The 25628-nt window shown below is 43.0% G+C and overlaps 4 non-coding genes across 4 annotated transcripts; 2 read left to right on the top strand and 2 right to left on the bottom strand.

Moving 5' to 3' along the window:
• Positions 1-455: 455 nt before the first annotated feature.
• Positions 456-528, bottom strand: trnak-cuu. Its single transcript has one exon. It is a non-coding gene; the product is annotated as a tRNA-Lys (tRNA).
• A 498-nt stretch (positions 529-1026) lies between these two features.
• trnak-cuu lies at positions 1027-1099 on the bottom strand. Its single transcript has one exon. It is a non-coding gene; the product is annotated as a tRNA-Lys (tRNA).
• A 10807-nt stretch (positions 1100-11906) lies between these two features.
• trnal-caa lies at positions 11907-12017 on the top strand. Its single transcript has 2 exons — positions 11907-11944; positions 11972-12017. It is a non-coding gene; the product is annotated as a tRNA-Leu (tRNA).
• A 688-nt stretch (positions 12018-12705) lies between these two features.
• On the top strand, positions 12706-12778 carry trnak-cuu. Its single transcript has one exon. It is a non-coding gene; the product is annotated as a tRNA-Lys (tRNA).
• Positions 12779-25628: the final 12850 nt, after the last annotated feature.

Below are 25628 nucleotides of genomic sequence, written 5' to 3'. Positions count from 1 at the left end.
TGGAAGTCTGACACACACACACACACACACACACAGTCAGTGTAGGCTGCAGATCCAAACAGATGGGGACAAGAATCTTATTTACGTTCACTACAATAAGCCCATTCTCTGTTTTTGTCTCACCCTCCCTCTGCATTTGGAGGCAGCCATGTTTTAGGGTTAGGGGGTTAGGGTCCCAATCTGGACAAACTAAGCATCTTTTGAGTTTTTATGACAACTAAAGGCTACCACAGGGTCTCTTAATGTTTGGAAGGGGAGGGTGAGGTGAGGGGTATTCAGCTGCAACATGAATCTTCACCACTAGGTGTCACTAAATTCTGCACACTGAACCTTTAACTCTCACTTTTTACTCGTATGTATTGAGCTCAGATGAAGTGAGAGCTTAAGCTGCAAACAGGTTTGTTGTGTAGTTAAAGATCTTGATCAGTTTAACCACCATGTTACTGTAAAACTGTCGCCCAACGTGGGGCTCGAACCCACGACCCTGAGATTAAGAGTCTCATGCTCTACCGACTGAGCTAGCCGGGCTACACTTGCTTAATAAAAAAGCACTTTTTTGTTTTGTTCGAGGGTTCAAAATATTATGTTATTACCATCCTGCTAAAATATAATTCTATCAGTGTCGGTGTTGATATCGTGACGATGCTTACAAATAATTCAGAGAATGGGAAACACTGAGAAGTTTCAAAATTCCTTTGGTCCATTATGAAACTGTAACAGTCAATGTGGCCCATTTGCTTTATTGGATTTTAAATCACATTGTATTCATTCTAGTCTTGTTTTTCCTTCTTCTCTCTGTGAAGCTCATTGTTCTTAAAGGTGCGGTATGAGTGAAGTTATTGTATCTATTATTAAGATACATAAAATCACGAAGACATGTTGCCACCCTCAAACATGGTCAGAGTGACCGGGTCCCAGATGCGTGTTATAACACATTTATAGCTGTGCACTGATACTAGAACGTGTTGTCATCTTTATGTTCTGAATTCTTGTGTACTACTACATCTACGACAAAGAAAACTGCTTCGCCCAACGTGGGGCTCGAACCCACGACCCTGAGATTAAGAGTCTCATGCTCTACCGACTGAGCTAGCCGGGCTATTTTTGTGCTGTTATGTCATCCACTCACGGCTGTGAACTGTACCCCTGCAGGCAGTTGTCTGTTGAGGTGTTATTGATGTAAAGACTCTTTAGAATTTGTCTTCAGGTGCAGCCTGTTCATAGGAGTCATGGTCAGCTGCATGTAAGTTTGTAGTTTGGTGACTTCAATTTCCAGCTATAGTGTCTGAGTCATGATCTCAGAAACAACACAGGGCTGGAACAAGTCTGTGGACTCTTGTTGGTGGTTGATTGGTGTGTGAGGGCCCTTCAGAAGTCAACCTAAGCTATGAACACTTGTGCACTTCAAAGACTCCACTGATTGATTTCCTTCCTTCTTAAAACACCATCGCCCAGAGTGGAGCTAACCTGGACGACCCCGACAGTGTCGTGCTGGACCGGCTGTAGCCTTGATCACTTTTGTTGCATCTCTTTGCTGCCAGGATCAGTTGAAGACATTTCCCTTCAAAGCTTGAAGAATGCTTGTCGTAAGAAGACGTTCCTAAATGTGTCTCCTGTGACCACTTGTGATTAAAACTACCCTCTACGCTCTCTATGCATATAATTGTGTACGTCGTTTGAACACCTCCCGATGTGGTGCGAGACATCAAACCTCCGTAAGCATTAATGACGTGTTTGTGTGCGTTCACACCTGCACCGCTGAACACTTGTGATCGGATCACTGTGGACGAATGTTGATGCCAAGTCTGAACATGGTCTCTACATAGAAACAGACTTCTTTTGTATCAGTGGTTTGATAACACACATGTTGTGTAGCAGTAACGGTAGTTTAGTTTGAACTGTGTACTGTAAATCATCAGGGCGTTAGTGTTGATCGACATGGGCTAAGATGACTCGGGGTGGGGCACTGTCTGAGTCCTGCACCCTCCTGCTGTGGTCACTCACTGTAAATCATTTCACTCTGTCACTGTCAGAGTCGATACGCACCAATGAGTGAAGCAGCTCAAATCAGCAGGGTGGTCCTCTGCACGCACACGCACACACACACACACACACACACACACACACACACACACACACACACACACACACACACACACACACACACACACACACACACACACACACCTGTTTTTGCTTCTGTGATTAACATGCTCACCCTGCAGATGGTTTGAGTGTGTGTGTGTGTGTGTGTGTGTGTGTGTGTGTGTGTGTGTGTGTGTGTGTGTGTGTGTGTGTGTGTGTGTGTGTGTGTGTGTGTGTGTGTGTGTGTGTGTGTGTGTGTGTGTGTGTGTGTGTGTGTGTGTGTGTGTGTGTGTGTGTGTGTGTGTGTGTGTGTGTGTGTGTGGAGAGGGGGGTGGGCAGAACGCATGAATCCAGATGCAGAGAAAAGAAAGAGTGAAGGTAATACAAAAAAAAAACACAAGTGACAGGGAACATTTAGTCAGTCAGATGAGAGGAAACGCTGCCTCTTACTGGTCATTGTCTGCTACTACAACAGATCAAAGCAAAACAGATGAAGGGAAGAACGAACAGGAGGAAGCTCATCATGAAAACTGAGTTCAATATAACTTTATCTTTACGAGCAGTGCTGCCGTCTGTCTGGATGGAGACTTTTAGAAATCAAGTCATGTGAAAAAATGGCAATGTTCATTTAAGTTTGTTGTTTCTCTTCTTTCCTCAACCCTTTTTGTCTTCTAATTTTCCCTCTCCCGTATGTGTGTGTGTGTGTGTGTGTGTGTGTGTGTGTGTGTGTGTGTGTGTGTGTGTGTGTGTGTGTGTGTGTGTGTGTGTGTGTGTGTGTGTGTGTGTGTGTGTGTGTGTGTGTGTGTGTGTGTTGGACGAGGTGCTGGTGGTTATAATATAATGAGATTCCCAGTGCCCATGCAGGTGCTCTTTCTAGATAATTACTGAGTGTGTTTTTTCTGTAGCCAATATCCAACCTGAAGCAAAACCAGCACCTCTATCAGTGCACACACACACACACACACACACACACACACACACACACACACACACACACACACACACACACACACACACACACACACACACACACACACACACACAAGCGCGAAAGAGAGAAAGATACAGAAGAGAGGATCAAATCAAATTTATTCCCACTATCTTCTCTCCTCTCTCGCTCTTGAATTTTTATTTTCCATCATTCTATCGCCAACCCTGTCTGTGTGTCTTTCTTCTCCTTTAGTTCTCTTTCTTTCCCCGTTCTTTCTCCCACCTTCTCTCTATCCCACATCTCCACTGCAGTGTTTACGTGTAGATGAAGGATCGACAAAGCATTAGTCTGTTGTCTGGTAAAAAACAAAATCACAGAGGTAGCAGACAACATTGATTTACACACAAACACACACACACACACACACACACACACACACACACACACACACACACACACACACACACACACACACACATTTTAGTTTTTTAAAGCCATCCATCACTGATTGGCTGAAATGATTTATGAGGAAGTGCACTGACTGTAGCTGCCGTCGCCTGTAGCCTGGACCGAGAGGAGCGGAGCACTGCATTGCGTTAGGAGAGGACACGGATTCTTTGCCAGATAACAAGGAGACTATTTCAATCTGTGTCTGTCCACTTTGTTTGTGGTTTGATGACGCTGAGCTACTTTTTACAGTTTATAACATCCAGTGTGCACAGGCTGCAGTTAAGTTGTGGACCGTTGCACAATCCTAACATTAAAGAAACCGTCTTTCTTATTTCACGAATAGACGTGAATAATCAGTGCTTGTTTTTTTTAATTTGGATTGAATATTTAACCACTGTTGGAAAAAGACCGGTGACACTGTTCCCTAGTTACAAACCCAACATCCATCCCAAATCCATCCATTCGTTCACTGTCTTCAATTAATCTGGGCTCAGGTCTCTCTCCCACACTGTCCACCTCTTTCTTTTGGATTCTGAGGCGTTCCCAGGGCAGATGGGATATGTAGTCCCTCAGCAGGTTCTGGGTCTACCTCTGGGTCTGGGTGTACCCTGTAAACCTCCAACTGAACTGATAAAATGATGAGAACTGCATTTATCAAAGCAAAGTAAATGTATATAGTTACAGTCAAATATTGGCATTGGGATGGATATTAATATTCAATTCAAAATCAACATAGAAAAACGTGCAGTCTAATTACCATGGTAACCTTCATGAAGTTACTGCCTTCATAGGAGTCCATTTTTCAGGCTGCACAATGTCCCAAAACACGTTTTATTACACTGAAGTAACTGACTTTAATGACACAATGTTCATATTGTATTGCAAGGAAAGAAAAAGGCCCAGCTGTGTTTTCTCTGTGTGTGTATAATGAAAGTATTGTTTGCACTGGACAGAATCCTGTGTTTGCAGATCTAATATTGACATTTTCCTCTGGACAGCAGGTTGCTGCTGTTGTTACTGGAAACCCACTACTAAGCATCATTTTCTTGAAGCTGCTAAATCCCTGTGTTTGGATTAATGAGGGACAAAATCTTAATCTGAGTTAGGGACTTAAAATCTGACTAGTGAATGAACTATACTCTCCCATCCCCCTGAAAACACTCTCTTAAAGCGTTTACTCTCCGTTAATGTTTGGATGCAGAGGAGTTAAAAACACTTCTGCTGTCATATCTCCTGAATCTCATCCTGCATCTTATCCTGCATATTTTAACACGTGCAGCGGTAGCAGCAAATATTTCACATCTGCCACTGCTGCGCTGCTGCGTCGTCTGTCAGACGTGCACGCCGCCTGAAACCAGATCAGAATTGCGTTATTACGCTCAATAAATGTGCAGGGATCTGTCTCCCCAGCACGTTGTGTTTGCATGCAGCACCTGGAGACATCACACTGATGCTCACACTGAAAATATGAAGCAGCCCCATAAACAGTCATTACAGATTTCATCAGTGCAACCAAGGGATTCTTGTTTTGATGTGTGGGTTACATTTAAAGACAGTATTGAGATTTGTTTTTAATTAAATTTAATAAAAAAATTTACTTATTTACTTTAATTTCCTGTATTATCTTTATAAAACTTCTAATTTTATTGGAGCATGAGTTAGAATTAAATTCCAACTATTTGTGAGGTCAGGAATAAACTTCGAAGTTTTAAAATTCACATATTCCATTCAAAAAATCTTAAAGTTTTGGATTTACATGTTGAATTTAGCGTATATTTTAAGTAACTTAAAGTAATTATTAATAATTTCAATTCATCTATTTTTTTCATGGTTAATTCGTTTTTTTGCCTCGACAAACCATTTAAACTCCACATAAGTTAACAAGACGCCGCTGTCATCAAACATTATTTATCCTCATAACTTCATATCTTTGCATGCAAGATTTTCGTGTGCATAGAAAACACAAACATTAAAATTCATCCTTATTTTCCAAGCTTAGGAGTTAGTTCAAAAAGTTGTATTTCCTTTGCTTCAAAGGGACTGAAGTTTTTAACTGCAGTAACAATGGACACAGACAGATGGCGCTACCTCACTGGAACTCCCCACTTGACAGACTGGACATGAGAGAGAGAGAGAGATGACAGGGGTGAGAGGTTAGAGAGGGAGAGGGAGAGGGAGGGATGGAGCTGGAGTGAAACAGAGAGAAGGAGTGAGAGTTGAGAAAAGAGAGTGAGGAGATAAATAAAGAGATGACAGCTACAGGCGACATTTTAAACACTGGTGTGAACTCTCCCCCCCCCCTCACTCCCTCTTTCTTTGTCCCGTGAAGACTCTTTTTTTGTTTTGGCGTCTTTCACCAAATTAATTTCAGAATGCACGGCCATCATTCCTCCCCCCACCCCTCCTTCATCCCACTTTCCTTCCCCTTCTTCCCTCTCTCCCTCCATCTGACCACTGCCCCTCTCCCCCCTCCCCTCTCCCATCATGCCTGGTTGGTTCCAGGCCATTTGATTCCTCTCCAGCAGGCCTGTACCATTAGTGACCAGCAGGGGAATTGTTGTTCTCTGCGTGCAGCTGGGTACAGGTGTGCTGATGCTGTCACTGTGTGTGTGTGTGTGTGTGTGTGTGTGTGTGTGTGTGTGTGTGTGTGTGTGTGTGTGTGTGTGTGTGTGTGTGTGTGTGTGTGTGCGTGCAGCGTGTGACTATGCTGAGAGTGATGCTGATAGCTGCACACACACACACACACACTGATGCTGTTATCTCTCCCCAGGAATAATATTTCAGGATAATTCTGGTTGTGTATTTTTACTTTTTGCCTCAGGTCGGCCAGAGCGACGTGGCCAAAAATTATATTAAGGTGAAAATGTTCACGTCATGGATATAGATAATTAAAATACTGTAAAAACCAATCCAGCAGAACCGTGAGCAGTCAGATCATCAGGCAGGTTTGAAACGTCTACCACAGTTTTGCAGAATGAATTTTACCTTGTGAATTTTCTGTTATTGTGCATGCTTGGTTTTTCCTGCTGCAGTGAGGGGTCTGCAGCTAGATAATGAGAATACTTAAGGTTTAGATAATTACATTGAAACTGTTGCCAGCTTTAAAAGCTTTCTGATTGTCTGAGTATTTGTTGCTCTAAAGGACCATTTCGCCCCAATTCAGTTCATGCGTATGTGGCCATTTTAAAACAACCAGTGCATGATCTCTGTCTGTGGCGCAGGCTGATGGTCACTCCTCTGATTCTATTGCCTCACTTTGATTAAGAAAGTAGATTAATTGATGATTGAATAATCAGCCCTTATCTTAACCAGGAGAAATATCCAAAGCTCATACAAAGCAAATATAAGACAAGAGTTGCTATAAATTCTATTGTATTTATAGATACTGTAGTTTCCTGAGCTAGAAAAAACAACCTTCACTCACTCTCACTCTCACTCTCACATACACACACACACACACACACACACACACATACACACACACACACTATAGTGCTGTTGTAGCCACAGTAATGCTCCAGCCAGCAAAGTGTGACTCAACAGAAATCTATTCTTCTCCATTGTTTCTTCTGTCTCTATCCTCCTTTCCCCATCACTGGATACAGACAAACACACACACACACACACACACACACACACACACACACACACACACACACACACACACACACACACACACACACACACACACACACACACACACACACACACAGACCCCTCCAGCTCTCCTTCAGCCTTGCCCACCCTCTGTGGGCGCCGTGCCTGGAGAGAGGCAGCATGAACTGGGCAAGAAGCCCCAGACTGAGCCCTGCAGTCTCACCAGCACCATGAAAGCCCAGAGAGAGAGAGAAATATTAAAAGAGGGACGGAGAGAAAAGCAGGAGATGGGGCGTGGGTGGAAAAGAGGGGGGGAAGGGGAACGGTTAAAAAGACAGCGAAGGGAGGGAAGATGAGAGGAGGTGAGGGATTGAGTGGAGAGAGGATGAAGAGATAAGAGGATGCGAGAGCAAGGGAGACATGAAACCAAGGAGAGGATGAGAGAGGTAGGAGACAAAAGAAGATTAGAGAGATAGATCAATAGATAGAGAGATACAGAGAGAAGAAGAAGACGAAGAAAGACACAGAGGGGGAGAGAAGGAGAAAGTGTGAGGCCAAGAGAGAAAAAGAGAGAGCAGAGCAGACAGCCAGCTCTCCCAGGAGAGAGAGAGGTCAGAGCAACGGACACATCTCTGGAGAGACCGTGTGTGTGTGTGTGTGTGTGTGTGTGTGTGTGTGTGTGTGTGTGTGTGTGTGTGTGTGTGTGTGTGTGTGTGTGTGTGTGTGTGTGTGTGTGTGTGTGTGTGTGTGTGTGTGTGTGTGGGATGGGAGGGAGGAGGAGGAGAGAGGAATGCAGAGGAGGAAGAGGAGGAGAGCAGTGGAGCGCAGAGAGAAAGAGGAGGTCTTGTATACGATACACAGTGAAATGTGACCTTGGCAATCTATATCTGTGCGTGTGCATTTGTTTTCTTCTGTGCTTCATTTGAATGCTGCTGTTATTCTATATGTTTTTCTCCGAGACAACAAACCCCATCAAAGAAGAACCAAACCAACAGTGTGACAGTTCGTCTCTCAACACTTTCTGACTTTTCTGTCTGTGGCACAAACCAACCAGCTCATAAATCTTAAAACACGTCCACAAACATACAGTTTGACTGGAAAGAAGAAAAACTTCAATTCTTGAAACCGCTGACCACTGTAAGTTTGAGCAAATGTTAATCCAACAGGACTCAGATCAACTGTATGTCAGTGTTACATTGTGCTAGATTCATCTGTGACTACACAAGCAATAAGTTTGTAGGATCAGCTGTTTTTATATGATTTGGATACCAGTTTGTAAAAGACACAAAGAACAACATTCAAGAGAAGTTTTATCCAGAAAGTATCTGTTTCACTGTCTGTACAATGCTGAGGGCACTGTGGGTTATACTAGGACGTGTCTCTCTCTGTGTGTGTGTGTGTGTGTGTGTGTGTGTGTGTGTGTGTGTGTGTGTGTGTGTGTGTGCAAGGGCAGTGCAGGTCATAGAGTGCCGTGTGTGTGTCAATAACGGTATCTGGAGGCCACAGGATTACGTGACCTTGCATGCCACATGTGCTGTTGTCTATACACACACACACACACACGCACTCACGCACGCACGCACGCACGCACGCACACACACACACACACACAGACGCGTAAACAAACACAAAGCCCCATGAAATCTCCTAAGGGTCTTTATGTGGCTCTTGCGTTGGTCATGGAGAGTTAGAATAAGGAAGAGGTGTAAGAGGAGAGAGAGAAGAGAGGAGGACGAGAGGAGATGTTTATCTGTGAGAAAACGACCACGGGAACGAGAGAAGAGCAGAGTCTGAAAAATAAGAGATGGAGGGGAAGATGGAGACACTTTAGTCTCCTTCACAATACATTTATATGCTGATCATTTATTTTCAAATACAATGTGGAGGAATTAGAATCGGTGGAGCTGTGAATTATTGAAATTATTGGAAGCTTTTCTTCAATAGTGTGACATCATTATCCTTCACACATGTCACTGAGAGGAGGTTGGAGCTGGATGATCCGATTCCAGACGTAACGTTTTGGGAATAAGCTACTGAAGCATTTGGTTAAAGTTAGTAAGTTAGTGTTTTTATACCAAGACCTCACTGTTTCTGTGATCTTACCCAAGTGGTCTGAGTTGCCTTGAATAATAATGTAGCTGCTGTACATAGAGGACCTTCTCCAGCATAAACACTGAGCTTGTCAGGACCAGAAGACCTCATGGGGACCAAAGCCTGGTCCTAATGAGGTGTGTGCGCTTGTGTGTGCGTGTGTCTGCGTGTGTGTGTGTCTGTGGTATGGGAACAGGTGGAGATGTCTCTGTTATCTTTTCTTAAATCTACGTTCATCTTCCTTCTCAATCAATTCTGCGTTTCCTTAAATTAAACATTTTTGTTTTTTACGATGGGTGTGTGTGTGTGTGTTTGTGTATGTGTGTGTTTGATGGCTCCGAGTCTTGATTCTTCTCTGTATTTGTGTGTCTGTGCTTGTGTTTGAGCTTGTATATGTGTGGGCTCCCCCCTGTGTGTGTGTGTGTGTGTGTGTGTGTGTGTGTGTGTGTGTGTGTGTGTGTGTGTGTGTGTGTGTGTGTGTGTGTGTGCACGCACCACGAGCCCCAGTGAGATCCAGCGAGCATGACGGAGAATGACAGGTTGATTTATGGCGAGGCTATAAGTAGAATGACTACTGCTGGAGAGAGAGAGAGGGAGAAAGGGTGAGGGACAAAAACACGACAGAGAGGGGAGGAAAAAGAGAGATGGTGGGGCGAGAAAGAGGGAGAGATGAGGATGATGAGAGGGAAGGGGAGGCAGAGGAGGAGAGAGCGGAGTGACAGAGCTAAAGAGGCAGAAAGAGAGGGGAGAAGAAAAGAAAGAGAGAGGGTCAGAGAGGGACTGGTCGGGAAAGGTGGGAGTGGGATCAAGTTTCTTATTTGCATTGTGCTAAAAAAGGCAGAAAGAGGAAGAGGAAATATGACCAGTCAGATAATGGTGTGAAAGTATAGATGGAGGAAAAAGAGGAAGAGTTTAATCCTTGTTCCTGTGATGATGAACAGCACCGTGTCGGGCAGCATCCAAAGTAACATCATCTCCACTATGACTTTTTTTTAGCTGCAAACGAAAAATGAAGACACAATATTGAGTAGCATGTTGGGAAACACAACACCTGTGTGTAGCTGTTTGACTTTCACATATAAAGAAGTCGGTAGGAGATTGTCAGACGCGTTCTCAACTACAGGAAAATGTCCGAAACGTTCAAGTAAAGGTTGGTAAATGTGACCAAACAAATAAAACCAACATTAAATCAAGGGAATATAAATAAACGTACTTACACAGCACATCGTGACTGCCGCCAGCCCTTATCGTCAAAGTTCTACGTCTTCTACGAGTGTGACACCTCTTTTTATTTGTGATCTTTTTTTATTTTTCAGTTTTGCATTTGTCACATGTTTGAAATGTCATTGACACAACATCTGGATTTTCTGGATAACTTACCAGGGGGGTGGCAGGAAACGTTGCAGAAGATGTTGTAGGAAAATAACTCGGACACACAAGCAGCTTATAATAATATAAGTGAGATGAGTCTGAACTTCAGCCGCACAGAATGACTTCTAAAAAACAACAACTTGAGAACTTCTACATACAGTGGAGTCCAAAAGTCAACAGGGTCTATTGTGAACATATTATCATATGAAGAGACAGTTACCGTTGTCTCAGTTAAGACTTAATTGCTTGACCAGACAATGAACCAATGATATAACCTTAGATTTGATTGGTCAATTAAGTGGAATGCTTTATTTTTTAAATGTCAAAGATAAGAGAGCGGCTGTTTCCAACATTTTTGTGTTTTCAGAGACGAGCTTTTAATTTAAAACAGCAGAGTATTTTACCAATGGGCTAATTCAATCATGTGTCTGACATTTAAGTTGTTGTTGTCATGAGATTTGTCCGACTTAAAGGTAAATAACAGCCTGAAACACACAAACACACACACACACACACTCTCTCTCTCTCTTGACCTGTGCATCAAAGCTCTCGTAGTTGCCAGGTTGTCATGGGACCATTTGTTCTGGCAGGTTTTTGTATGTGTGTGTGTGTGTGTGTGTTCCTGTGTGTTTCTAAAACACCAGTGCAACCAGCATTTTCTATTTTTCCCCACTTATTTTCATTCCTTCGCTCTTTTCATCTCTCCGTCTTGTCTTGTCTTTTCATTTCTGTTTTGCATAGGAAACGGTTCTCGTCCAGTTCTCTGCCCTCAGGTAAAAAAGAGAGGGAACGTCAAAGAAATCATGAAAAGCAATAACGAGTGTTTTCAAGAGAGAGAGAGAGAGAGAGAGAGAGAGAGAGAGAGAGAGAGAGGCAGAGAGAGAGAGGGGGAGAACAGAGGAGGAGGAGGGAGTGTGAGAAATATGAGTGAGAGAGGTAGATGAAGACAGAGGGAGAGGGAGAGAGAGGGAGCACAGTCTTTGATCTCTCTCCTGGGGAGCTGGTCCTGGCATGTAGCCAGAAAACACACACACACACACACACACACACACACACACACACACACACACACACACACACTGGGTCTAGCTGGCCTGCTCCAGGGCTTTGTTGATTATTTCTGCTGGGAGGATCAAAGACGTCAAACATCCCCCCCACCCCTCCATCGTCCATCCATCCATCCTTCAGCTTTCTGTCCGTCCACCAGTCCATCTGTCCACTCATTCATTGTTGTCTGTCCATTCATTCTTCCATTAGATAGATAGAAAGATGTATTTCCAATGCTGGCAATTAAAAAGTCTTTACAGTAACCACCTCTGAACATGAGAGATTTGACGTGAGCACCCTGCAGACTGACGCTGGCCTGGTGCAGTTTCCAGTTGTCAGGGTGGCCGAGCGGTCTAAGGCGCCAGACTCAAGGCTTCACTCCTTCCTGAGCAAAGGGAATTCTGGTCTCTGAATAGAGGCGTGGGTTCAAATCCCACTCCTGACAGACGTTTTGTTGGAGGCTTTGTTCATGTACTATTGAATGTAGGGAGCTAGTTAAGTTTACATGTGTATTATCCTTTAGGCCTGAGTGAACCTTATAGCTAACAGAACCAGGAATGCATCTCTGAGAAGTCACTCTCTTAAAAAGAGGCTAAAACGTAAGCAACTATCTGCTAATTCCAGAAATCTCTATCTGTGTAAAGTTTATCTCCAGAACTGTTCATCTTATCAGCTTCACACTTGCCACATGTATTGTTAACGGCCCAAAAGAAGAGCAGTGTTGAATCTTACGGGATTTGGACACGTGATAGGTCCTATATTAATAACATTTGAATAAAGAGGCCACCAGCTCTCTATAGCAGCAGCGGCTGAGACTCATGTGGTTTACTGAAAAACTTGATGTTGACTGAACTCTAGTTCTCAGCCTTAGAAACACAAAGAAAAATGTATTTTATCGGAAATCATTTACCTTTTTATCGTATTTTGGATGAGCGTTAGACGAAGGGCAGTGGTTTACGGTAAAATCCAAAACAAGACGTTCTCTCATTCAATGACTGTTCAGGTTATGTTATCTGCTCTCATCATTTCTTCCTCCACTAACCGTTGAGATGATTCTGATCTCGTCCTTGTTTTGTCGGTGCTCTCCGTGGTGCTGACCACGTGTTGGGACTCCTACTATTAGCACAAAATGCGCCCGGCTAGCTCAGTCGGTAGAGCATGAGACTCTTAATCTCAGGGTCGTGGGTTCGAGCCCCACGTTGGGCGTAGCTATTTTAATAATGCGTTTGCAACTGATTGCAACTGATTTACAGATGATGACATTACTGGGGGTTTTACAGCATCTGAAAATCAGCTCTGACAGAGTAGTACTGTAGTATGTGAATTCCAAAGGTCAAACGCCCACTGATCAAACGCCAACAGGTATTGCAGTCTCTTCACGTGCAGTTTTATGTGGGAGAGAAGAATTATTTTTGACGTGCACTCAACTTTGACATTCACATCAAGGCAAAGAAAGCAAAGGGGGAAAAACCCCAAAAGCACAACATGAGTTTTAAAAGAAAGGTCACATTATATTTTGCATCATTCATCATTCACTTATCTGTCATGTTTTCTTCATCTGTCTGTTTTGTTCCCCTTTAGAATTATGAATGATCTGTTCTGTCTTCTGACACTAAAGCTATTTGTAATGATATATGAGCTGTTTTCTGTTTTCATGTGATATACGTTACGTGACAGTAGCCCGGTCGGCTCAGGGTTCTGGGTTTGAACCCCATCTTCACAAATTTGTCTTCTCTGATGAGCTAGAATTTGATAATTTTTTTAATTTTTAAAAACTTCACATATAATTACTTTGGATTTTTTTCTTTCAGTTATGGTGAAATTTTGTGTAGTAGAGTTGTGATGAAAAAACATAGAAAACTTGAAACAAAGGAGAAAGCTCAAATAAAGGCAAAGCCCTGTGTTAATGTCTAACTCGACTAAGCAGAGTACTGAGAACTAGATCTGTGTGGAGGCAGAGTTTAATGACTAACTGGTCTCAGCGAGCTGTTGAGTCAGAAGAGCACGTTGGTTCAGTTGAACAGATAATGAGCTGAGCAAAGGTTGAACACAGAGCAAAGAAATATGTTGTAAAAGTTTATCACGTAGTCAGAGTGTGTCCTGTTGTGTTACGAATCTCTTACTTTGTGAGTTTTCTCTGCTTTTTTAAATGTTTTAAATAGTCTAACAGGAAGGAATGAATCAATCAATCAATAGGGGACGGGGTTTTTCAGGTCTTGGATAGGATTTATCAAGACTTCTGTGTTGTCCATTTAATCCTGTTTATCCCGTGTGTGTGTGTGTGTGTTTGTGTGTTTGCGTGCGCGTGCGTGTGTGTGTGAGTATACGTGTGTGTGTGACTGATGTCAACAGCTGCCATCAGCAAGGTCAGGGCCCTGTGTGTGTGTGTGGGACAGTGTGGAGACACAGTTACATCTTCAGCTGCTGTTGGAGTTGTAAAGAGACATTATCACCCACTCAGTACCTTCTTTCTTTCTTTCTATCTTTCTTTCGTACAAACGTCTCATCTCTGTCTTTTCAATTTGTTCCCGTTCCCCTTGAAAAGAACCATGTTGCTGAAAACTCCCTCTTTCCTTCTTTTCCTCTGCATCTGCAGTAATCACAGTCGTCAGTGGCTGAATCAGCTGCTTATGAATTCTCTCTCTCCGTCTCTGTTGAGCCATGGAGCCTCAGGGTCTAACCTCCAGCTGAACTCCCATACCCGTGTGTGTATATGTATGTGTGTGTGTGTGTGTGTGTGTGTGTGTGTGTGTGTGTGTGTGTGTGTGTGTGTGTGTGTGTGTGTGTGTGTGTGTGTGTGTGTGTGTGTGTGTGTGTGTGTGTGTGTGTGTGTGTGTGTGGACTCTCACCCTTGGCCTTTAGTGCATACCTGTCTTAACTTATAGCTTAACTCACACTTAACACTTCTTAACTCTATCTATCTATCTATCTATCTATCGATCTATCGATCTATCGATCTATCGATCTATCCTTCTTTCTTACTTTCTTTCTTTTATTTTCCCTCTCTTATGTTTCCCCTCTTTATTCTTAGGCCTCTGTAAGGCCGGATGTAAGGGTCATTAAAGGAGCTGTGTGTGTGTGTGTGTGTGTGTGTGTGTGTGTGTGTGTGTGTGTGTGTGTGTGTGTGTGTGTGTGTGTGTGTGTGTGTGTGTGTGTGTGTGTGTGTGTGTGTAAGAGAGAGAGAGAGAGAGAGAGAGAGCACTGGTCCTTCCTCCCCTGTCTAAAAAGGAAATACCAAATTACTGAGGGCCTCTCTCTCTCTCTCTCTCTCTTTCTCTCTCTCTTTCTCTCACCCTTATTGGTAGTTTTGTCTAAAAAAAGGAAAGACGTGAATTCGTATGTTACGCATATGATTTACTACAGTTAGTACACATAACTATAACTGCGACATTTTGTGTTGACATCAATCGCATATGTACAGATATAAGATAACTTAAGTCACAAACTAAAGGAAAAACCAACATTAAGTGAGTGATTGTTGCAATAGTAAGATAAAACAATATATATGAAGTTGTGGGATTAATTATTATTTTATGACAATAGTAGTTTGTCTTAAATTTTTAATTAAATCCTGAATGGAACAGTAGGTTTGTCATATTTGAGCACAATCTGGTGAACAGCAACGTCCACATCAGACGTCGCCAAAATTTAACCTAAATGATTAAAGAAAAAAATGTAAGAAAGAAAAAATAAAGTGTTTAAAGACCTGAGGGAGGCTGCTAGAGAGAAGGCAGGCAAGGACAGCAAGCAGAGTTGTGTGCTTGTGTGTGTGTGTGTGTGTGTGTGTGTGTGTGTGTGTGTGTGTGTGTGTGTGTGTGTGTGTGTGTGTGTGTGTGTGTGTGTGTGTGTGTGTGTGTGTGTGTGTGTGTGTGTGTGTGTGTGTGTGCTGGAGGTGTGCCAGGGAGCCTGCTAGCCAGCCAGGCTGAGCTGGAGGGCCCCTGCTGGGGGTGGGGGGTTCAGGCGAGCCCCCTGCTGCCGCTGGCCTACTGGAGCATGCTGGGAAAGAGCGAGGGAGGAGGGAGAGGGCAAAAGGAGGAGGAGGGGCGATTTGGAGGGAGAGAGGTGGAGACAGACAGACGGATAGCCATGGGCGAGAGAGGAGGAGGAGATGATGTTGATGCAGAGGGAGAGGTAGAGAAGGTAAACCCAGAGCTGGAATGTGAGAGGAATGCAGGGAATGGAGGAGTTCTCCTCTGGCGAGGAGGAGGGAAAAAAGAGAGGAAGAAAGAGGAGGTGGAGAAGTTGGGAGGGTGGGGGATCCAAGACCTGAGGCGCTGCGAAACACTCCTCTAATTTATTCCCTCCCTCCTCCCCCCTTCACTTTTGCTCCTTCTCTGTCGACACTCTAAGGATCCAGATGTCTTAAGTGACTTTTTCACCACGATCAGACAAACTTATCATTCTGCAGTTTGCCACAATCTTTAAATCTAAATCTGTCTATATAGATTTTATTTAAATCTAGTAGCACAGATCTTGAATAGAAAAAGGTTCAAGTCAGTGTCTGACAAGTGCAAGTCGAAAAATAAAGACTTTACAGAGGGGTTTGTTTTGGCAATTTTCTGTGTAAAACCAGCATCTTTAAAGCTGCTTCCAGAAATGCACTGAACTCCTGACATTCTCCGGAGAGGCCAGAGTAAGTCAAAACGCAAATGTCTGAGTGCCTCTGGAAAACAGCAGGAGCGAGTGGGTCCGTTCATGATGTTTCTAACACGCAAGACACAGACACACAAGGTCCAGACCCAATTCTCTGCACATTCTCCAGAGTTCATGTCTGAAAACGGCTGGAGTAAGCTGTAGTGTTGACAGGAGCAAGCTGTCTGCCTGTTTTTGTGCGTGGGTGTGTGTGTGTGTGTGTTTGTGCGTGTGTGTGTGTGTGTGCGCACATTGTGATATTCTCTTCCATGCTGTGTTCACTTAGAAGGCCGACTCTTTAAATATGAATAACATCATCATGGCGAGACAGGAGTGTGTGTGTGTGCATGTGTGTTTCCTGTATGGGTGGTCGACCCAAGGTTGAGAGACCTGTGTGTGTGTGTGTGTGTGTGTGTGTGTGTGTGTGTGTGTGTGTGTGTGTGTGTGTGTGTGTGTGTGTGTGTGTGTGTGTGTGTGTGTGTGTGTGTGTTGCTGCCCCACATAGCTTTCCAGTGATATTTCCTCATCTACCTTCAACCTCCGATCAGTGCGTGTGCAGCTCATCATTAACGATCTTGTTTCTACCCACTCTCCTTTCCTTGTTTGCTCAGACTTCATTCTCTTCCTCTTTTGTTTGCCTCACAGTTCAACCACTTGATTGACACCACAGCTCATGAGAAATGATATTTCCAAAGCAGTGATTCCACAGATTTTACAGTGCAAACAAGCTGATGACACGTATTTCATTTTGTTACAGTCAGTGTTACTGAAATCGAGAACTTGTTTTCAACAGACACCCAGCAAACACCATGTGGCATCCAAGAAACAACAAATATAAAGTCAGGCACCCAACAATAATCTGACAGAAAGAATTAATACAAACAAACAAAGAAACCGTCAGATAATGAAGTTTAGAAATCTCAAGGGAATTAAACCAACAAGATAATTGTTTGTTGTTCAATCTAAAAGATGCATAGTGCCTGAATCCAGTTAGTGCACACATGTCTAAAATTAGGGCTTTAGTTACTGTAGATTTACTGGAGGGGAAGAAAGCTTTTGAGGTAGTTTGGAAGCTTTGACAGTCTTATTGATAAAACTTTTTCCACAATCTGTGTTTGATGACACAGAAAACAATCATTAGTATACTTGCTTTTTGAAATAAAACACAAAACTGGGCTCATGCTTCAGTGATGATGGGGCAGCATGACAGTAGAGAAAGTCTCTGTAGTCAAGTATAAAAGTTAACTGGACAATTCAGTGGCATAAAATAGAGTGTCATCTGCGTAAAAGCTGACATTATAGAATTAGATGAGATGATAGCTTGGAGGAAAATGTCTATTTCTATGTTATGTGTTTTTTTCCTAATCTTGGGCTTGGAATTCATCATTAAATACTATACTGAATACTATGTATGTTGATACGTTTTTACACCCACAAATGATTCAAATGAAACAATGAGAGAAGAAAATATTATTTTCCTCAGTACTTATGAACATGCTCCCTGTGGCAGAGGGTCTCAAGTGGACATGGCTTCATATTTAGATTTGTGAAATCGTCGTTCCCACTTTGGACTTCTTATGACGTCGGCAAATTGCTGCACACATTGACGAATATGATCTCTTATCATGATCACTGACTGAAGGTTGTAGTTTACCCACCTTTTTTATCCCCTAATTCATTCCTGTTGGGACATATGTCATTTATACAAGATGTGCTGCCAATAATTAGGTTCATATTTACTACTGAATCGAGGATTTGGATAAACCGAAAGCATGTAATCTCCAGTTTTAAGATTTTGTTCTTGTCTGTCCGCATGGTTTTACATGTAGTAAAGCAGACTACACGCCATAAACCGTAATCCAGTGTGCACAACCTTATCAATCTTTATGGTTATTGGAGCATGTGAATGTTTTTTTTCTGAGCCTTTTTCTTTTTAGTTCCTCTTCATATCTGTGTTTTCTTCCTTTGTCTTCCTCTCCTGTTCGTTCCTGTTCGCTTATTGGCATCACTGTGGAGCAAACAGCAGGAAATCTCTGTTTCTTCCTCCACCTCGCTCTCTGGGGGATTGCTGAGACTTTCTCCTATTTGTCCTGTTTTATCTGTGTATGTAGCCACTTGTGTGTTATATGTGGGTTTCTGCACGTGTGTGTGTTGCGTGTGCAGTACGGGCAAAAACAAAAGGCCCACGTACCCCCACCTCAGTGAATCCAATCAGCGTCTCTCTCATCCTGACATGAATCCTTTTAGGAGAACAGGAGGAAAAGAAGAATGCAGGGAGGGGGAGAACAGGGGAAGATGGAGTAGCGGAGGGAGATGGAGCTGAAAGAAAGAAGAGATGTAAACAGCAGGAGGGAAATATGTAATAATAAGTGATGGTAGCAGAGGAGGAGACCGTCCTCTTGTAAGCCCATGGGCTTTCTGTGTGGCAGCTCAGCCAATAACATCCCATGGTTATGTTCCTTAGCAGGTGAACTGTAGCGGCCAGGTGACATTCAAGGGGCAACAAAGACGTCAAAACACAGGACTCTCACACTTTTTGTTTTCTGTAACAGCCATCATTCTTTCCTCTAATCTTTAGGCAACATCCATGCTTCTACGTTTTCATTAGCAAACAGCGTTTTTCACAAGCGATTTGGCCTCTTATCAGTTCTAATCCCCCTTCACACTAACGGCTGTGAGTGTCTCAGTCCTGGTTTACAAACATCTTCGTTTCTGTCCGTCCAGACTATATAGTAGTACTACTAATAGTAGTGTGGACGCCAGGCGTGTGCGTAGCAGAGTTCATGCGTTTTCATATGAATAGGAAGCCATAGGGATATAGCTGAAGGAAGTTACCCCCACCATAGTCTTTTCCTGTGCCTTACTAAGTAGTATTGGAGCCTAAACCTAACCAAACTGTTACCATTATTGTAACCATGGCAACAGAGGTCCAGTACGTCTGTTACCGTAGTGTCAGTATTTCAGGGGACGCTCCTGGGGGTCGTATGGGGACAAACGACCTGTATGGTCGTTCGGGTTGAAGGACTTGTAACGGAGGGAGGAGGAGGAGGAGGAGAGGTGAGGAGTGTCAAATGTGACTTTACACATGTATGGGAGGAGAAGAGGGGGAGGGAGGGGAGGTGGGGGGGGTCGCAGACCTAGATGACAGGACAGTGTTACCACAGAAATCAATAGGCCTGTCTACACCGTCGTTTTGGCGAGGGGGGGGGGGGGGGTTAAGCTTTAATTAAAATCCTGTGTCAGCGCCGTAGTAACACAGCACTATTGGATGTTCAGTAGATGTATTAACAGATTTATATAATGTTTCTCTTTTCTCTCTTTCAGTTCAGCTCAGGTTAAGGAGAGAGAGAGGAAAGAAAGGAGTGACTGAAAGAGGGAATATTCAAAACACACAATAAGATTTATAACAGTGGAAAGTGAGATTTTTATTTATGACCTAGCTTGTGAGATTTCATTATTTGCACCGATTTTAATGTTTCACAGGGAGATCATTCAACATCTGGTGTTTCTTATTGTCACAGTTCAGTACTCAAAAAATAAAACCAAATCAAAATGCAAGTAAAGTTCCCGAGTTCCTACAAAGGTCCTTGGGTCATCGGGAAAGTTTCTGTCAAAGGTAAAAATTAAATGTCAAAGGTCGCCTTGGTGATTGTGCCTTAGTTTCCTCTGACCCACATTTACCTGTTTCTATTGACCCATTGTCTGCATGGACGTCTGCCTCCCTTTACCCATCTGTAAAACAGCCCTTTGACAAAACAAAGTTAGTTCTGCTCCACCTGCTCAGTCTCCTAACTTTGCGTTTTGGCACCGGATCTGTATTCATTTGTTCCGACTCGCTTGTTCCAGCCTGAGTTCTTCTACCCCTCACCCTTGTCTATGTTTCATTTTTTTGCAGTTAGGAAATGAAATATGGATAGATTTCCTTCAGTGAGACACTGCTACTGATGTAACCACGAAACCACAGACACAAAACATGAAATGTAAAACACACAGCGCCAAAGAGCGTGAAGACGGAGGAAAGGGACCTCTGCTGCTTTAAGGCTCTGTTCAGACCTGGTGTTCCCGTGCGTCTGCACTGATCTGACCACATGTGGACAGTTCAAACCTGGCATTACAATCTGTTTCCACATACGTGTCCAATGACCACTTGTAATCGGATCTCACTTCCTCGTTCAATATACAACTACGTCATTTCTGTTTTACAATGACCACATTAGATTGTTTTTATTCAGTCCAACTACACTAATGTCCATGGGTGCGTTCATACCTGGAGCTGATCATGGGATCGGATCACTCAGGTCAGATTTTAATTCCAGAGATGAAGTCTATACACACTCTTTGGTCACGTAGTGGGTGTGTATTTTTTATATTTTTTATATGTGTCTGACAGGCAGGAAGGAAAGAGGGGGAGTCAGAGCGAAAGAGAGGCTGAGAAATGGAAGGCCTTTCCTTCTCTTTCTTCTCTTACTTCTCTTTCTACACACACACACACACTTTTTGTCTCTCATTTAGCTCCTTGACTTCAGAGGGGATAACATTGACTTAAATTCCCTTCCTTGCTCTATCCTTAAACATAACTACTACTTGCTTAAATCCAACCCTCATCCTCATTTAATCTAAAACCAAATGTAGCCTACACCTAACCTTAAAACCTTTCTCACATTCCATCACCTTTAAAATCCAGTCATTTACTTTATGAGGACAAGACCCTCAAGTTAGGTCCCTTCGACATGGGCAATATCTTGACCACACACACACACATACACACACATACAAAGGCATGCTGACACTTAAACTAAGTGCACTCACACACACCCTATTCCCTTACTGCCTTACTCCCTCCTCTTACCACCCACACAGAAATGAGGACACATACAGGCCACAAAACACACACACACACAGGACCCGCCCCCCATCACCAAACACACAGGCACACACACGAGGTACTTTCAGCACTTTCTTCTTCACCATACTCAGCAAGATCAGATGTCAACCCGACTGACACAACACACACACAGAGGCTGTATTTTTCTTTTCACCACGCTCTGTTTCCTCCTCCCTCTTATAGAGTATATGCATTTTTTAAAACCCTCCTACACACACACACACACACACACACAGACACACACACACACAGTCAGGGTGCATACCCAGGGTAACCTCCACACACAGGAGTCATGAGAGGAAAGAGATGTAGACACACAGATGTTTTTGAGGGGAGCTGCAGAGAGGAGATGGGGGAGAGAGGACGGGAGTGAAGGTGAAAAACAGGGCTGGAGAGGTATGAAAAGAAAACACAAGACAGAGAGGAGTAAGGAAAACACAAACAAATGGATACGGACATGGTAGGGCTAACCTTTAGCTACACATGTAAGCAAAGAGCATCTAATAGAGCATGCATACAAGACATAAACAGACTACACACACAGAGAGACACAGACACACACACAGGGTGAGTGAAACATGAATAAATGATTTTCATGCACTGACAAAACCACCACGAGCCAAGACGCTCTCCCTCTCTCACACAAACACACACACACACACACACACACTCAAATGTGTGCTTCCATGTTGGCAGCAAATACACACACAACATACAGTACACACGCATGCATGTACAATTAAATGACATGCATATCTTCATGCAGGAAGCATGCAATGACATGGACATGGACATGCATGCAGGAACATAAACTTTAACTGACATGAGAGAGGTATTGACATCACACACACACACCCACACACACACATACACACACACACACACACAGACAAGCGCGTCTATTGTCACATGCACAATACATGGAAATGGAAAACATAGACACTGTATATACATAGACAGTGTATTGTAAATACAAACATGTCTGCATACAGACTACATACATAGGCTGCAGTAATCTGGTTTTGTTATAATTTGAATCAAGTTGAATTTTAAAGGATATTTTCTGATTCATCACAATTTTGGTCTTCGTTAAGAGGAAAGAAAGGCAAACCATGAAAGTACTACCCTGCACTGACCCACTGTGCTTGCCGTAGTTCTGCAGCACTCATTTCTAATACCTCTAGATAAAGTGGTTTAGATCATCTGGTTAACTTTGTTGTGTTTGTTCACAAATGACTGCTTGTTTGTATTTATAGCTCCGTCTGACTTATTTTGAACATGTATACCATGTCCCCACATCTCAGCATTTACATTTTATCAGCACACGCCCAGAAATTGTTGTCAAAATGAAGCTTAAGTGCCTTGCTCAAGGGCACAGTGACAGTCGCTGGCGAGGGAAAGGAGAGTGGTTTTCATTCATTCGCCAGCAGCCATCCAGTGAAAACCGCACAACATTCACCTTTAGGCAACCGCTGCTCCTGATATATATTTAAGTGCAAGCCGCCCTCAGCTACACGCACACACACACATACACACATACAGGGCAGCACGGCCACACACCATGTGTACGAGCCAGATTTGGCTCCGTCCTCGTGTCTGCCATACGGTTGATTCCTCCCCGCTGCGCACACCCTGCAGGCCAAACACACAGCGCTCTGTGTGTGTGTGTTTGTGTGTTAGAGGGGGAAAGAGAGTATGAAAAAGAAAGAAGGAAAGAGGGAGAAGACAAATGTATATTTTATTAGGAAGATGTCTTTTAGAGGAAAAAATGTCATGTTTCCACTTATTAAACTGTAAAATTTACTTTCACTTGTGAGGAAAATTCAACCGTGTGCTAAACGAGCTTAAGACTGCTGCAAATGGATTTGTCATAAAGTGAGTTTTTATTGATTCTGATCTTGAAAAAGGTTTAGCAAAGTGAATGTTGTGTCAGGAAGTAAAACCTCCAAAGACTATTCTTGGCTTTTTAATACACATGAGAGGTTTTTGCAAGATGCTTTAACTGCAGTCCACACCAAGTTAACACCAAGCTTAATTTGAAGTTGCATCTTTTACTCTGCATTCTAGACTTTTAGTAGGACTATAACCTACAACCTCAAAAAGCACTATTGACTTGGGTCTGCTCACAACATTGTCCAGCACTGTGCAGCAGAACCATTCATTTTCAATGCCTGTATATCCAGTCCTGCAATACAGATGTTGCCACTAACTTGTACTTATGTTGTAAATTGTATGATGGTTGATCAATGGACTCAGGATTAATTGAAATTCTGTTCATCTAGGTTAGGTGGTTGAATTTAAAATCTGCAATCACATGCAATAAAATAAAATATGTCAAAAAGTACGCTTACAGCCTCTTTTTGTGACGATTGTAGTTTTAAACTCTTCCTCATGAGCAGAGAAAGACAAACACTTGACAGAATATTTGACAAATCTCAGGTAAATCAGTATTGTGTTATAGCTCCTAACCATGCAGACACAATGGATGAGGATTCTATCGATATGTATTGAACCTTTGTTATATTGCTATAGATGAAAATTAAATTACGATAATTATTCTTTTATTGCCCAGGCCTTTCAAAGAGAACAGCTGAAGTGTTGGATCAACTGTATTGAGGGACCATGCAGGTGGTGAAAACAGCCTGAAAACACTGGTGTAAATACATTGTTTCTACATCTAAACTCTATTTTCAGACTTAAACCCAAATCGTGCTTTTCTGTGTAACTGGATCAGATGTCCTCATCTGCCCATGTCTGCAAGGATTGTGTGAAAGTCGTGAAGAAAAAGCAAACGAAAGCCTGCACAGACCATACATGCTGACAGCACGTGTGAACACATCTGCGTAGGCAGACGCCAAATGCAGTATAAACAGAACCCATGTGTATTTTTGAAAATTTACAGTGTATGCAGATCTTTGTGTAGGCGAAGGACAAGCGAGGCATGTTGAAAAAGCTAGAGAAAGCAAAATCGAGATGCTAAGATACACAAATCTGGAGGAGAGAGAGAGAGAGAGAGAAAAGGGGGGAGGAGAGATGGAGGGTGGATAGACAGCAGTCTCTGTGAACCTGCATAGACAAGCTCAGTCAGGCTGCTTTGCTGAGAGAGAGGGAGAAAAAGCAAGGATGTTTTGACAGCTCGGAGCCATCACAGCAGCAGAAGGCAGGCTGTGTGCGTGTGTGTGTGTGTGTCTGCCTCTGTGGGTGCAGGTGTTTGTGTGTCTGTGCACGTACTGTATTTGTGTGTGTGCGTGTGTGTGTGTGCTTGTGTGCATGCACACAAAAGACTAAAGGCGGAGACAGACAGTGACGTTTCCTCTGAATCAGAGACAAAGAGGGAGAAAGGAAGTCTTGCACAGAGCCTGGATGAAGGACATATATAAAAAAAGAGACCATATCTGTGTGTGGTGTATAGAAATGTGGGTATACATATTGATATGTGTCAGGCGCCTGCCGCAGGTCCCATCATGCATCATTCTGGCCATGACAAGTAAAGCCTCCTCGTTAGAGCGCTGTTGATGAGCAGACACTGTGTCCAGATTGTTATTGGCGTTTTCACCTTTTCACGTTATTTCCTCACATTTCTATCATTGTGAACGAAGACAGTCTTGTAAGCCTCGTCCTGCTTTACCGACACACACCTTCACACAGTCCTCTGGAGCAGCCACAGAGCAGCTCAGGAGCAGTTGGAGGTGAGATGTCTTGCTCAAGGGCACATTGACTTGACTGTATGTTTTTTCCCCCCATCCTTTCATTTGAAGAGGGGGAGTCTGATTCACCTCAGCTGCCCTTTCCCACTCAGGCTTGGGACCAGCACTGCTGACCCTCCAGACACAAACCTGCTACTTCTGCCTTCTGCCTTCAGGCCACCGCTGCAGCAGTTGACTGTAATTTGTTTCACGATAAAACTCTTTTGTGACCCAAAATCTTCAGAAGCAGCCACTTCAGAACATCGTGCAACACAAACACATATGATGACCATGTGGAATGATACAATTAAATAAGTAATAGTTGATTTTTCGCCACTTAGGAGCAGTGGTAACACGGTACAAACAAATCATCATACAGCTATATTGTTGGTATATATAAGATATATGTGTTTGTTTCTAGTATTCACTCTTTTTGCTCTGTTTGGGTCTTTACCAACACCTGAGGGAAATATCTGTCTCTTTAGCCGCTCCCATTGTTGCAAAGTGGTGACAATGATGGTTAGCATAAGTAATGTTAGTAGCGTATTACTTAATTTTTTCGGAAAAGTAAACAAAAATGTATATGCTGCTGTAAAACCAAAACTTGAGCCGATAGAAGCTAAAAAGCTCAGTAGATTTTAGATTAGTAGATTAGAACTATATAGAGTTAGGTGGTTATCCTCTGTGGCTTTGTTCCTGCATGCGACACCTCTTACATATATGAAAATATTGATTTACAATAGCTTTAAATTTTGGGTTATCTGCCCGTAACATATAAAACAATCTTGCACTTACAAATGGTAGTTTGTGGAAAATCAAGCATTTCCCCGAGAAGCAGACTGAGGGATTTATC

Source organism: Hippoglossus hippoglossus, chromosome 23 (assembly GCF_009819705.1).
Source record: "Hippoglossus hippoglossus isolate fHipHip1 chromosome 23, fHipHip1.pri, whole genome shotgun sequence".
NCBI lineage: Eukaryota > Metazoa > Chordata > Actinopteri > Pleuronectiformes > Pleuronectidae > Hippoglossus > Hippoglossus hippoglossus.
Note: the sequence above shows the minus strand (reverse complement) of the source record. Positions and strands in the feature narration are given on the sequence as shown.